At 36.1% G+C, this 16,422-nt stretch overlaps 1 protein-coding gene across 13 annotated transcripts in view; it reads left to right on the top strand.

Moving 5' to 3' along the window:
• Positions 1-269: 269 nt before the first annotated feature.
• Positions 270-16,422, top strand: part of LOC115624334 (glutamate-gated chloride channel) — a 54,066-nt gene continuing 37,913 nt past the window's right edge. For 6 of the 13 annotated variants that reach the window (XM_030518971.1, XM_030518979.1, XM_030518970.1 and 3 more), the window contains exon 1: positions 270-573. The gene's annotated coding sequence lies outside the window, so the exon portion shown is untranslated. The remainder of the gene's footprint in view (positions 574-16,422) is intronic. The other 7 variants (XM_030518976.1, XM_030518980.1, XM_030518972.1 and 4 more) reach the window with 2 other exon arrangements.

Here is a 16,422-nt window from a genome sequence, read left to right on the forward strand (position 1 = left end):
TTCGTGACATTATTTATTAGGTTATTTTGTTTATCTCTCCCGCTCAACATATTTACACACACACTGCCCTGTTCACCCTCACCACTGTAACTCCGAGTTCCCTCTGACTGGTTTCGGCATTACAGTGTTGGCAGTCGGAATTATGTTCCAGTGTAGGAAGACACGTGTATAACTCGCGCACATTGTAGCCTCAAATTACCACCAGATAGGGCTGCAAAGAAAGAAGGGGGGAGTGTGGAGGGGGAGATGTGAGGGAAAGAAAGAAAACATAATAGTCGTACCAAACATAAACGTAATTAATAAGGCAAATTAATGCAAACAATAATACAAATTCATTTTCATGCACAAATGAAACTAAATTACAACAACAACAACAATGATGATGATGATGATGACGACGACGACTACAACAACAACAACAATAAACAGGCCACACACATGCAGCAGCAGCAGCAGAAGAAGAGAGGGGGACAACATTCAGGCATTCATTCAAGCATTGAGGCATTGAAACATTCGACGTTTTTCATGTCGAGCAGAAAAACGAGGAAATCTACTTAATCACGTTTAATTAAGGTGAGTCTATATGTATTTGTGTATGTGTGTGTAACTACTTTTTTGCGGATTTGTTTTATTGCCTAGCAAAGACACAAACCAAGCACAAACCTCCCCACAAACTAAAACCCACTAGCCAGGTGGCAAACTATAGTGTGTAGATATGGCGACTAAAACGTGCCCATAAATGCAAATTAGGGTTAAATGCTTTGTGTGCGAAGGACACAGTAGTGGCAGTAATAGTGTGTGTGTGTGTGTCGGCAAGGATTATAATAATAAGCAAGTGCTTAGCATAAATGAATTTATTGGCTGCACATTTATCAAGAGTCAAACATTGCCACTTCGTTTTGTGTGTGCGTGCAAAAATTTTAGGCAGCCCTCTCTCTCTCTCTCTCTCTCTCTTTCTCTCGCTCGCTCGCTCTCCCCCTTCCTCCTTATAGTTATATAACTAAATTAACTTCAACTCGTCCTCAGTCACCACATCTGGCTCTTGCGGCTTCCCAAGCTTCATAGATTCCACCTCGAGCTCCAGTTTTTTTTGGTCCATGCTGACCGCTTCCTTCTCCTTTTCCACGGTTGGGCGCAGCCTTAATTCCTGCATCGCCTCATTCTCGATGCGTTGTATGTCTGGCAAGTTAGCAGGTTCGGGAAAGATTTTCATTAAGCGGAACGGCTTGTCGTCTGACATCGCCACAATTGTAATAGAATTCCAGCAATATAGTATAGTGTATATTTGTGATATGCTTAGTTGCTGTCCGTCTCTATTATTTAGCTGCGAAACCGAATATGTTTTATTTACTCATAAGCAGTGTGCAGAACGTAGATTGGTGAAATATATTTGCTGGCTTACTTGATAGATATTCGTATTTGAAATGAAATTTAATATGCCTAGATGTTGATACAGATGTTGAATAAATAGGACAAGAGTACACAAATGAGCAAAAGGGCAGCAGAAATCTAAATAAATAGCTAAGCAGGAATATGAAAAGTGCTTAAATGTTTTCACAGCTATGCCAGCTACTTTGAGTTTAGTAAATAGAATACTATTAATTACAATTTATTACTCTACTTATATAAAAAACATATGCTCTGGATACATTTATTTATATTCTAAGTATTTTCATTTCATTTCAATTAATATTATTATTTACTTCCTTTGAATTTACTAAATATGTGTTGCTACTTTGAAGAATATTGCAATATTATCTCCCTTCAACTCAACTTCAAAAAAAACACACAGTACTGAAGCTCCCTACATACACAATATATGAACAGTATGTTCTCCAAAATTGGCAGAGTTGTCAACCCTTTTTTCTCTAATATTATTCGTAAATGTAAGATAATGAGGCAGTTCTTAGCAGAGTTGCTACACGATATGGTTTGAAGGAACGTGGTTTGGAGAATTAAACCTTATAGCTTAAATAACTTTTGTTCAACTTCAATTTGCAATTTTAAACTACTCTTTTTCTAATAAGAGAACTCGAACCACTAACCCATTTAGCAATACCATTTTTTTTTTTTTTTGAAGTTTCATAAACAGTCTATTACTGCAAATTTTGGTGAAGCATCAAGAATCGAGTGTCAATTGTAGACTATTTTTATGCTTATTATGATATGGGAAGAAAATTTGGTATTCACAGTATCTCTTTAAAACCTCATCTTAATAACTCCATCAATATAATTTATTAATATCATATACCTACCATGGCAATGATTAATCCAAGAGAGCTTATTTAAGTTGAAAAATTCAGCGAGCACAAGGCTGGATGCATGATATTCATAAGTCCAGCTGGCGCGATTTAAACATTCCATATTCCCATCTCTTCACCGACAAACTTCTTTTCATTTCACCTAAGTCGTAACTGCAGCGGAAAAAAGGTTGAATAGAGGATATTCGTGAGTCCAGCTTTAACCTTCTACCCCATATGATTTAAAGATTTAAACTCATCTGGCTTGAGGGCAGAGCTAGCTATTCATATATAGTATGTAGTCGTATGTGTTTGTGTTGGCTTATAGGTTCGTTCTGGTCTAATAAGATGCATTGCATATGCTCTAGTTGGCGCTGCCTCCATGCTTTTGAACTAATCACCTGAACTAACGTAGTGTTGGCTTTGTCTTTCCCACGCCCACGAAATACAGACAAAAACACAGAGATGTATGCAGACATATGGTTAATTGAAAAATCATCAAGGCCCCTCATCAGAGGCAGCCTCGGTAGCTGGCATGGAATCGTGGAATCATGAGCATTGACAGGGCAGAGCGATGTCGTGACTTGTGCAGGGACATGGACAGAGACAAAGACCGCCCGCTGGCCCGTTTATGTAATCGATGCATGTTCAACAGCAATAGCAACAACAATAATAGCAGCAACAACAACAACAAGTCTGTAAGAGGTATGTGACAAGTGGCGCACATCTGTTCGAAAAACAGAAGCGAAACGAAACGAGACGAAACGAGCAGCGAAATGGCAAAAAGCACAAAAACCCCACCAAGTTGTAAGCTCGTTGATTTCAATTTGTGAATGCAGGCACATTTGCATATTACACATACGCCATGTTGCCAGCGAAGGCAGCCAGCGAGGCACGTATGGCACAAAAATGGTTCTAATTAAGCGCCCGGCTGCATTAGAATGTCAAGCCTGTACAGAAAATTAAAACAAGACAAAACAACAAATAGAAATACAAAATACGAAATAAAATGAAACGAAAAACCCACAAACCCGCATGCCAAAGGCCCGAACTAAACATGATTTGAATTTTTCTCTCCGCTCGACATTACTGCCTAAATACTTCTCTACTCTACACACACATTTTTTCTCGCGCGCTTTTGGGGTTTTTATTTTAGATAAACAAAAACATCATGCTGCTGCTGCTGCTGGCTGACTTGAATGGGTTTATGCTTTCTAGTTTTATTTTCCACACTCCACGTTTGACTAAAAAGTACATAAATTTCGAATAAGTCACGTTTCCGGGCAGACAACAAACGGCATAGTAACGAAAACAAAAAGCCAACACCCACACACACATGCCGACTCTAAATTTGCTTTGTTGTGGCAATGTCTGCGGCCACGTACCACACACACAAACACACACACCTTTTGTGGATGTACATACAAATTTTCATACAGTGGAAAAACGATTTCAAAAATGCGAACAAAGAAAGCTAATCGCATATTCGGCGAAGTAACAAACGTATTCTTGCAATTAAAATAGTGCTCTAGAAGCTTACCAAGTACTGTTAAAATCGAAATACCCTTTGTTCAGAGATATTTTGATATATCATAGAGGAGGAAATACAGTCTCTCTAAAGCTGAGCTCGACTGTACAAGCGGCAGCAGAAAAATATATATGTAGTCGTGTATGAAAATAAAATGCTTAACTGAATGTTACATAGAAAGCGGGTGGTTAGTCGTCTGTCTGGTGGTTGGCAGCCTGCTGGCCGTTCGGCCAGCTTCGTTGCTTGTGCAGCCTTTGGAAGTTTGATTTGTGGATTTGCATAGTTAAAGTTGTGGACAGTCGGCGGTCGAGATCGGTTAGTGGTAGTCGCACACACAATGGCGACCACATTTGTTCGTAAATTTTAAGCTGATTTGCAGATTATTATCAGCATCAGCAGGGGCAACAATAACAACAAATAGCAAATAGCAGACGGCAGACGAAGCAGGAAACAAACGGCAGCAGCAACAACAACAATAGCCAGAGGATTGGTCAAAAGCATGCCAATGTTTATGTTCACGTCTCAGGCGCGTTATGAAAACAAAATGGCGGCATAAATAAAAACGCAAGCAAAGGGCGAGCGAGCAAGGACAACGACAACGAAAACGACGACGACGACTACGACGACGACGACTACAACTGTCTGCCATGTCTGTTGATTTATATTGCTGCTGCTCCTTTTTTGTCGCTCGCAGCTCCCAGCAGCGCCCACCAGCTTTTTTGTTGCATTGCCAAGCAAAAATATTATATTTACACACACTTTTTATGCGCATATTTTTATATGCCATTTGTATAGCTCGCCGCTTTCCTTTTTGTTTTCATTATAGTTTTATATATAAGTATGTATATAGTATATACATACATATATATGTCTTGAATATGTCTGTGTCTGTGTATTACTGGTTTTTGTTCTTGTTGTTGGCTCGCGCATTTGCCTGAAGTTTAATTGAATAAGTTTTAAGCGGATTTTAGTTGCGAGCTTTTGTACCAACAGCCAGCCAGCCAGCCAACGAACGAATAGCTGCAACAGCTGCCGCCGCTGCTGGCCCGTGCCACATGGCGTATGTGTGATGTTTAATTGAAATGCGCAGAAAAGGCTCCGCGAGTAGCGGGCAGGGCGAACACCAAAGGATACAATTTTTGCATAACAAATGTCGCATACATACAAACAACAACAACAAAAACAACAAGAAAAGCAGCAGCAATGCAACAATTGGTGTTGCAATTTGATTGCATTTGCTAAGCAAGATTTGCATTTATAATGCGCATTCAGAAATATGTATGTGTATGCAAGTGGCTGCCACTAATATGGCAAAAAAGGTGCGGACCTTAAGCTGTATGTAAGTACATGTGCTTAGCTGTTAAGGAATTTGTTCATAACTAATAATAAGTTTATCGAATTATATTTTAAAATAAGAATAAGATCAACTCTTAAGTAACAGAAGTACAAAATTAGGCAATTCTTTGAAGAATATAAGGCGATAACTAAGGAGGGGAATACAAAGTTAAGCTAAGCATTGATTACAGAAATAAATGAAACAGCATTAAAATTATTCGAACTATACGCCTTAGTATCTAAGAACTAGTCTCTATAAATATTTTTCAGTACTAACACACGATATCTGTTTGACTTCAACTTGAAACAACAATTCGAACTATTTTATGGGCAACTTAAACATATTTAGTGGGCTCGTAAATATTTAGAGCCTTCCTTAGTTAGTTTTTAAAATTTTCAATTATTTCCAATTCATCCAAATGTGGAATTTTTTGTCAACAAATTCAATTCACTAATACTTGGTGGATAAAAATTGTTGTCTACAAATATAGGACCACATTTCTAAAGTAAATTTAATTATATTCTTAAATTAATTAATATTTCACTAATAGTTTGTTCTTTGTTATAATGATTGCGATATAATAATAATCATTTTATGTATTTATGGAACTGAATTGGAATTGGATTTAATACATTTTAGGAATTGGCCTTATACGATAGAGGAAATATTTTTGAAATTAATTTAAGTAGGCAGTATTAAATCGTATTACAATTTAGTGTAGTGATTTACAAGTCTCGTCTTGAGGTGTTAGGAAATTCGACTAACAAGGGGTTAAAATTTGCGTTAACACTTTATATGGCAAAATATTTCTAAAATTCTGCTTAAATGTATTCGAATATTTAGTCTTGTTAGTCATAAGACAAGACAGACTTAGATCTGTAATGAATAATATCTTTATTATAAATATGTTGAAACATATGTTCTTAAGCGATGGCTAATTTAGTTAAATTAGAAATATACAAGTGTATATTAGATAGAATCGAATTTATGCAAACGAACTTATTGTAAGCATGTAAATACGAGTCCGATTACACTTTTCCTCACTTAACTTATTGCCTTTAAAAAAATAAGTTTTAAACTCTTCTTTTTCACTGCAGAAAAGTCTGACAAATAATCAACCCGTTTGAGTTTGTGGACTAGAAATCAAGCAATTGAGAACAAACAAGAAATGAAATCAAATTTATGTCCGAAGATTAGGTTTCTTCTGAAGTCAAACTAATTATAACAAAATTTTATAAACTTTGCCTTACAATGAAATAGAAAAGTCGACAAACTAATGAAAATAAACTTGACAATGTATATACAAGTATATTTGCAAATAAAAATACTTCGTAAGCTGAACTAAATATAAAAAAAAGTAAACAACTACATTACATTAAACGAATTTATATATATTTGGAAACTTCGATTTTTCTCAAAGTAAACTAAATGCCACAAAAAATGGCTTAAGAATATAATTAAAAGTCAACAACTTTGGGAAAATAAACTGAAGAATATATATTGGCAAATTAAGATTCGACAATGTTTTTACAAGGATGTCTATATTATATATTACTAAAGGAAACACAATCACTTTGCGAAACTTTTATGGTTGACAAGAGTATTATGAAATGCATAATTCACTTCATTTAAAATGATTAAGAATATCGTTGCAATGGCTAAGAAACACTGCACTGTAATATGCCGTAATTACGAAAAAAGAAAAAAAATTGAAACGGAATTGAAATAAATTGCAAAGGAGAAAGTGATTTATGCGAACATTTTTTCTTCCTTTGGCGTCTCGTGCTGCTTTCTGCTCGATTTAATGGCAGTGTCGCAAATATATACTTTATATATAGTATGTATATTGTATGTTCTTTTCACTTTAATAAAATGAGCAACATAAATATCCTGTCGGAACTGCAAGCAGATCTTAACGATAGAAACGGCAATAACGACGAAGGAGGCGCCCAACGGATGTTGCCCCATTTCCTTTGGCAACTCTTTCGCACGTATATACTTGTATGTATGTAGGTATATGCATATTCTTTTTTGTACGTATGAATTGAGTCTTTGGATGCCTTTATGCATATGACTACCTGCCACGTGCTGTTGACACGCACACAAACAAACAGACATACACACACACACACACACACATAGACAGACGCAAAGGAAGCCAGACGCACGTCGAAATGTAATTTCATGCCACACAAGTTTTTAATTAAATGTTATAGTAGAGCTGGCACGTGGAGGGGAGGGGCGGGACAGGAAGGGGTAGGCAGGGAGGTGGGCAGGGAGGCGGTCCATATCGACAACGACAGCTTTTTAACATTGCAATCAACAAGCCACTCTAACATACACAGTCGAAATATATATGTAGTATGTATATATAGTATGTATATATATATATATATATATATATATATATATATATACATATATATCTGAGGCTATTTGCAAGCACAACCTTAATGTATTTTTCAAGTCCTGCACAGCAGCAGGGCAGCAGGCAACATTTGTGGCTGCAACTGCAGTAGCAGCCGTGCGTCCATTTCTGCCGAAAGCCAACGAGCCGTACAGCTGCCACGACCCAGGAAGCAGGCCCCAACATGCCACTCACGGCGCAATCATCGTCACATAATTTTATTAAGCTCTTAGCAACTGCAGCAGCAGCAGCTGCTGCTACTAACTATATAGTATACCTATATACTCGTACTTGCTCTCAGACAACTCGAAAGTTGGCCAACCAGCAAGTCAGCCAGCCAGCCAGCCACACTGGCCTATAAACAGGCAGCTCAGCTGGCCAAGTATGGGCTTTAAACTGTCGTTATTTTTGCTACTCTGTGGCGGTCTTTATTTCAATCGTGAGCAGTAGACGATGAGTTTTGAATGGCAGCGAAAATTAACCACAAAAAAAAGTAAATTATTAAAAATTATTGTTAGATGTAGTAGATTTCTTATTCGACATATTCGTGGCATTCTTTGAATTTCAAAAAGGTAGGGTACTTTCTCGACTTGAAGAATGTTGTGAGAAGGGCAAATAATTTTCTCCAATTTTTCAATGTTTAACTTTATTTCCGTCTGAAAGATACGGAAGCGACTGTTACAGCTATTACAAATAAATTAAATTAAATTAATTTAAAGTAAAACTTTCTTTCTTTATAAACATGCTGCGATTGGCAAAATTGTATGCCAGAGAGAGAAATTGTGCTCGCCTGAACGATTTAAAGGGAATGTAATTAACAAATTTGATTTACAAACTAATAGCGGGGTAAAGAGCGGGTGCATCCGAACACAAATTTGTCCTTTGTCGAGCTTTGGAGAATCTGGCTACCAAGTTTTGTTATTCTAAGATGCTTCTTTTCATACGGACAGACGGACTTTTCAACTCGTCATGCATGCCTCATTAAGTGGGCTACATTAACTCGTACACTCGCAACAAACTCGCATACCCTTTTAAGGTATAAAAAGTATATATATATATAAAAAAAAAAAAAATTTGCTTGATGACATCATAAATGTTTAAAAAAGGCCTTAAATGTATTATTAACTCTTTTGCCGCCAATTCACGTGCCCATCACTAATTGCGGTATTCTGCTGATGCTGCTGCTGTTGTTGTCGGAGCCACAACATGATTTTAATTATACACTTAAGAGAGTGCCGCCGTTTGTTGCATGCAACCCAAGGATTAGCCACAGTGCAGCTTAATTGCATTTAAAGCGACCGCAGCTGCCTCACAACTATGCGAATGATGGCGGGCCCCGCATCCTTAGCTTGTGCTATTCACTATTTATTTAACTAGCCCCCCCCCCCCCCCCTCGTTCTCCTTGTGCCGTCATCAACGTCTTTATTAGTGCATACACGTGCTCCGTGTGCTGGCAATCAAACAAAAATGCCTGCCAAGCCACTTTGACTTTGTTTACGGCAAACAGTGACGATGACATGCCTGTGTCGTGGACGGGCCGGCGGGCCGGGGCGGGGTGGGGCGAGCGGCGAGGGGGCGCATGAGGCCACAAACAGCGCACACACTTGTCGCTTAATGCAATTCACTGTTGGTTGCCTCTTGTTATAGTTGTTGGCCAATAGTTCTAAGACAGTCAACAGCCGCTGCCTGTCGCCTCCGCCTCTCCTCTCTTCCACTCCCTCTTCCTCTTCCCCTATATATGTAGTATATTTATGTCCGTCTGTCTGTCTGTCTATGTGTCTGCGCAGTTTACATGCATGTGGGCTGTATGGCGCAACAAGTTATGCCGCCGCAATTAGTCGCACCACCCCCCCAAGCCACCACAGTATCACAATTTCACAGCCGCTGTCGTTGTCGCTGTTGCTGTCGCTGCCTTGCTTGCCACATTTCTACATGTGTGTGTGTGTGTGTGTGTCTGTGTGCGCAAAATTTCTTGGCACTAATGCCAAAACCAAAGACGGCCAGACAAACAGAGCGACAAGGGTGGGGCATGACGGGCCAACGCTGTCAGCAGCAAAGACAAGCGAGCGTGAAAGCATCGAAGCGTCTTCGTGTGTGCGTTTCATGTTGTTATGCAATTGATGTGCCACACAAACAAACACTCGATTTAATGATATTTATAATACATATTTAATATTTATAGTCATTACAGGCGACCTTGCAACCACATCGTGCTTTCTAGCACTTCCCAATACCCAACGGCGCACAGTGGGGTTACATATCGATGCCAAAAAATGGCGTTACATTCTAACAATTTAATTTTCGCTCAGGAAATAGTTATTCAATATTTATATTGAACTCGAAAAAAAAAATACCATAAAGAGTACTCTTCTTTTGGGTCGCTAAGACTTGTGGTTATATATTTTTGAGTCTCAAATTGTTCCTATATTGGTGGCCGTTCCTTTACAAAAGGTTTGCTCAAAATATCAATTTCGCAGCATTTTTGGGTTAAATATAAAAATCTACTGTTCAACAACGACTAGGGGGAATGTTAGTTCTCAATAATATAGTATGTATAGAGTTGTCATAGCTTCGCCTTTATTTAAGACATCTTTCATTCATAATGCTATCAATGCTTCGAAGAAATATCGCAGGCATAAACTGAAACGAAATATTAAAGCAGAAACGAATTTTTTTGATGAAATCATATTAATTATAATGAATTGTAATTATTTTCTTAAATTTTATTTTTCGAAATTATGTTTAATTTTGTTTAATTTATTTAGTACACTTTAATCATAATTGTTTTATACATTTTTTATGTTATTCAAATTGTTTATTTTCATTTAAATTTAATAAATTTGTGAATTTTTTAAAATATTTGTATCTAATTTTATTGAATTTTTCAAGTTTAATTTAATTGTGTTTTATTCATTTTTTAATTTTATTAATTTTTTATTTGAATTATTTTGCAGAATTTTATGTCCGGAATTTTAAGGTTTTTTGAAAGCTTAAACAAAATGTAAGCTTGCAGCACTAGAAGTAATCTGATGTAGAAATGATTCCTCAAGTTACATACGTATATGAGTAATTTATAATTAAACAGTTTTCTTAATGCAAATATTTTTTATTGGCTTTCAATTAAACGACGCTTCTTCATTTATGTAAACTCCTTAAGCTGCAACTTTTAGTCTATTGAATTGAAAGCGCTCTAAAATATTTAAATCAATATTTAAGCTGTTTGAATTTACTGAATTATTACTGAACAACACATACTTTAAGCTTGTGATCTGGAAAATTAATAAAGTAAGTCCAAACTCTTGCAACATAAGTTAACATTTTCGTTAAGACGAAGGTAATATTATTATTGTTAGGGCTCATAAAATATATTTTAAAACAAACGAGTTCACTTATAATTGCCTACTCAGGCGCCGCCTTGCCCTTGTTCTTGTCCTTCCATATCCCACTGTGCACGTGTGATGCTGTTTTTAGCACAACGGGGCGAATGTGTAATATATTTACGAATAAATGTGTGTTGCATTAAATTTGATTGCATTTATTATGAAAACCCACACGGACATATATTTGTATAAATATTAAGCAAATATTTGGCCAACGCTTGCAACTAAATTTGTAACAGCTGCAGGGTCATGTTGTAGTTGTTATTGTTGTTGTAGTTATTGTTGCGAACGCCTTCTGATGTAGCTGTAAATTTATGATCCAATTAACAACACTCGCTGGAGCCAGAGGTCGTATCGAGCAAGCACCCAAAAATATTCATTAGGCATTCCATTGTTTGTCCAATGGTCCAGGTCCAGGTCTTAAATTTGTGGGTCTTATCGCTCCATAAAGAAGCACAACAATAAGAAGAGGCAGAAGTAGCAGGAAGTAGATGCGAAGATGCGAACTATGTGTCTTCCACATGTGTCTCTTGTGTAAATTTAGAAATTTATAGTTATTTAAAAATTCATATACGCACACGTGTACATAAATATGAGTGTTCGAGTGTGTGTGTGCATTGTGGCACTTTTGTAGCCAAATATGAATAAATTATCGTGCCATTGTTTGCAGCTTTTGAAAAGTAACCAAATTGCAAGAGCAAAGAAAGCTTGGACATACAAAATCCCATGTATCTTTGTGTATTCCTGTCTGTGTATGCATCTGCGTGTGTGTAGAGTACATTGTCTTAGCCCTTGGCTGGGCAGCAGCAGCTCGAAAATGCTGTTGACATGGCTTTTGTCATTTTCTGGCTACGACCAAGCTACAGGCAAAGACAACAGGAGGGAGAAAGGGTAACGCCGAACAACAATGCAAGCCACATTACACATTTTTGACAGCATAGTGCAATATTTGTTTATGTGGCATTAAATTTAAAGTCAGTTTCGATGCAAAAATTGCAAATACTCAGGGAAGAACGAGAGATTTTAATGTCATATATTGCTAATTTAATTCTAAGGCAAGAGCTTCGACCACTAAGGCAATTAATTTTCCAATTAGTGCAATGCTCTCTAACTTTTAAAGCCCATGATGAAATATATACGAGTATATGAAAAGTATATATAGAATCCCTTGTAAATATGCAAGATGTGAAAATGGTAAAGATAAATATATAAATACTTAGAATCACATATCCCAGAAATATGCAATTCCTTGACAATTTACGAATTGTTTAGAAATGTTATAGAAAAAAAAAATGTAAATGTTTAAAGATACTTAAAAAAAGCAATATTTTAAAAATTTGGTAGTTATACAATATTTATGTTTTACATACTTATAATCACACTAAATTTGTACTTACCCTTTTATCCTTTGGGTGTAGATATATATGTTCATTTGAAATATAACACAGGTCTGAAAAAAAATAATAATAAAATATATTATATATCTATAAAATTTAAATACTGAGAAAATAATAGACACTAAAAATAAATATGCAAAAGTTTAAAAAAAATGAAACAATATGAAACCATACAATTTTTTTTATTAATTTAATCATTTATATCTTTAATACTCTTTAATGTTATTTATTTTTACATCATGTGATTATATTGAATTTTTTTAAGGAGTTTATATTTTTTTATGAGCGTTCTCTTCTTATTTATCGTACAGCTTGCACAGACATTGAATTCTTAAAAAACCCGGACATACTATGTACTATATACATCGCTAAATGCATAAATTTCTTTATACTTGAGACTATTAGGTTTTAAAATGAAAACAATATTTGGGAAAGTTTCTGTCATTTTTTTTATGATTTATTTATTTACAATAGGAATCACCCTCTTTGTATATTTTCTCTACAAAACCAATCACCCTCTGATTTATCAAATGTGATAAACAAACAAACACATAACATTGAAGCTCATCTAAATATTTTGGCAAATGCATTTAAATTAAAATTTAAATTCGAATTCAATGGGTGACCCAAAAAGAGCCATGCTATCAAAAATAAACATAAACTCATATATTTATTTATATGTACAAGAGACTTAAACATGGGCAAATACTTATATACGGATAATAGGATTTCAGCATTTGTTTAATTGGAATTGATGGGCATCTGTACTGAATAATGTTCATTACAATTGACTTTCAGAAAATGGAAATTTCTTTAGGAAACCATTAAATGGAACTGTCAAGCTTGAAACAAAATTTCCTTAACAAGCTAGAATGTCATTTCTCTTTAAGCAAGAAAGGTTTTAAATTCATTTTAGTATTTATATAACATTTGTTACTGAGCTTAGTTGTCCTTTTTGAAATGCTTTTACAGAATCAATGCATTCATTACATTTTTTTGATTGTGAAAAGTAATTTACAAATTATATAACAAAATATTATGCCTTTGCTTAAATGCAAAAAACAATTGTTTCTTCTTATTAAGAGGGATTGTATGTAAATAATTTTTTTTTTAGTTATTACACAAATAGTAAAAGAATGTTGATTGGGCGCCTAAAAGGCATTGGAAATTAGGTGGATGGATGGGTGCAATATATTTAAAAAATATCCATTACAATAATAATATGGAAAAACTGAAACATTGGAAACGATTCCGGCCGTGCAAACAGGCTTTTTTTGTATTTTGCATGCATTGTCTTCCTCTGTTGAAATTGTGAAGAGTCTGGCACTCAAAGAAGCTTACAATTGTTAATAACGAAGAAATAATATTGAAATAAGATCCCTCTTTTTATTTGCCAAATCATTTTAATTGCAATGCTCTTACACTCGGTTTTTATCAAATTAGAGTGTAATTTCATACGCAACTGCCTTAAGGGATGTGCTAATAAATAAAAACAGACACACACACACATATGGACATACTGTAGTATACAGCGTCATTTATCATCTTCCCACACACACGCGCATACAAATATAGACATTTCCGTTCGCCAATATACTATTCCATTTCAATTAAGTCTGTTAGCGCAAAAGATCGAGCAGGGACCATTGAGAGCAGCGCACAAAAGTTGCCACTAAATTGATGAGCGTGTGCATTTGAAAGTTGTAGCATACTTTTGTGCGCCAAGCGAAATTGCAAAGCAGCGAGCACCAAAGTTTTTCAATAGCAGATGGTTGCGCATACGCCATGTGAGGCAGGCAGACAAGTGGTATTATCAGCAAATGCTGCCACCACACTTCTCCTTCAGCTTCTGCTTCTCCTCCTCCTTCATCGCCTTCTAACCAAATGGGTAACCGTAACGAAATCGTTAAAATGAAAAACCTCTATAGCTGGCTGCTGTGTTTTTATGTCTTGGCTGCGCAAACTGTTGAGAACAACTAGCCAGCAAACAATCCGACCAACTAGTTGACTGACTGACTAACTGACTGACTGGGCGATTGAGCGACTGACATACGAACTGGCTTGGACTTTGAGTGCCGTTCGCTGCATTTGCTGTCGCATCACATTTCGGTTTCATTGTCAATTGACACTTTTTCTTGCACTCAACGGCGCAGCCACAGTCACAGTCACAGAAACAGTCAGAATGAGGACGATGTTGACGTTGACGATGGCGGTCCTTGCCACATCGTCGTTGCCTCTTTCTGTTGCAGTCAAATCGCCAGCGCTCAGTTTTTCATGAGCTCGAGCGCCGCCTTGATTGCAATTTCACACACTGAGCTTGCTGTTTGTTTTATGGCGCAGTGGCAACTGCTTATTGCTTTCGGTTTATTTCAATGATTGCAACATGCAACGTAGAACGTGGAACGCGAAGCGATCCGATGCAATGCGAGGCCATGCGACTCCTTCACTCTGCACTGCACTTATCGTTGTTTGTGTTTGTTTTTCATGCTCCTTATACGTTTTCCTTTTTTTTCGTTTTTGGTTTACGTGAAAAGTTTGCGTTTGTTGCTGCAAATTGAAATTGTTGCGACTTCTCCTCTTACCATTTTTTTTTTTTTTTTGTTTCTTTTTCGTGGATTTATGTGTTTGCATTTGTGAAGTGTAGGTGCCCGACCCACTTTCCTTAATTAATTGGCATAAGAAATTAATTTCCAACTTAAATGTATTTAGTGTTGATTAATGCATAATTGATGGACAGCACAGCTCAGTGGAAGCTCGCGGCCAGGTGGGCGCAGGTGGTTGGGCAATTGTGCCCAAAAGCAAACTTCACTTTTGTTGACATGCTTCTCTTCATTAATCATTTAAGTGGTGCGCACAAGTTGCCAGACTCGTCGCCACACTTGCACGCTCCACAACAATGCCGTTTATTAATTACTGCAAAGCGGGGCCACAATTTGATGGAGGTGGAGGGGCTGGTAGATTGTCTCAAAAATGTAACGGCTGCTGGGGTTTTGACCCAAAAGCACACACAAAGCATTAAACGATTATGTTCGACAAAAGTTTTCAACAAAATTTTGACTTACAGTTGCCAAACAAACTGAAGATGGGTCGAGGTTGGGGGGGGTTGTGCTCATTAGAAATGCTTAATGATGTTTCATCAATTCGTAATTAAAGAAATGTAGAGTCCAAGTTTGTTAATGATTATGTGATTGTGCGAATGTTTTCAAACAATGTTAAATAACTTTTAAGACTGTCTACAGTTGTATAAACATATTTACATGTACTTTAAATCAATATTATATCTACTCTTTGGAAATTGTTAAATCTATACCAGAATGTCAACATTTATTGATTTTGTTTATTAAAGTGAACAGAACTGATGTTTTAAAACAATTTAATTTAATCAAGCTAAGATGATATCTCATTTTACGAGCATGAGTCGAACTCTTAACTACCCTTCTCGCTTAAAGCTTTTTGACTATTATTAACTTCGTTGTACCAATAATACTAATGGCTGACATAAGATATAGTTTACAGAGTTTTGTAAAAATGTCAGACTTTGGAAGATGTAAGATATCTTTATGTATATACCACAAAGTTTTTCGTACTAAGATTAATTTTTGTAATTTTTGTTCCAATGGCAGCTATAAGTGTGTACACCGATGTTGAAGGTCTTTACATTATAATAAAATATAGCAAAAAAATCGATTTGGGTTACGATAAGTTATATCAAGAAAAAAGTTTTTGACAGTATGATTTATTTCTACACTTATCCTTGCTACGGCAACTATATGATATATTTGAATATCATTAAGTGCGCTAAATAAAACTCAGAAACCCCAATTTTATTTAAATATCTTTTGAATAAACTAATCAATCGTGCTAAAACTGTTGGAATGAGTAATTAGTCCTATGGCTATTACTATATGTAAAATAATACGACTTTATATAGTTTGCTGCAAACTTTACATGCGTATTGAGAAGACAAGGCTATATGCACATATTTGGCGTTCCTAACTATTATGGTTGAAAAGTTTTCGGGGCTCATACAGTCGAACAGAGGGAAAAATTAATAAACGGATAAGCAAATATGTCTATACCGATTTGTCTCAGCATGCTTATCAATATTATGAGGTTTGCCATGACTTCTTCTGC

The sequence above is a fragment of the Scaptodrosophila lebanonensis genome, unplaced genomic scaffold, assembly GCF_003285725.1.
Source record: "Scaptodrosophila lebanonensis strain 11010-0011.00,11010-0021.00 unplaced genomic scaffold, SlebRS2 tig00000053-arrow-pilon, whole genome shotgun sequence".
Classification (NCBI taxonomy): Eukaryota; Metazoa; Arthropoda; class Insecta; order Diptera; family Drosophilidae; genus Scaptodrosophila; species Scaptodrosophila lebanonensis.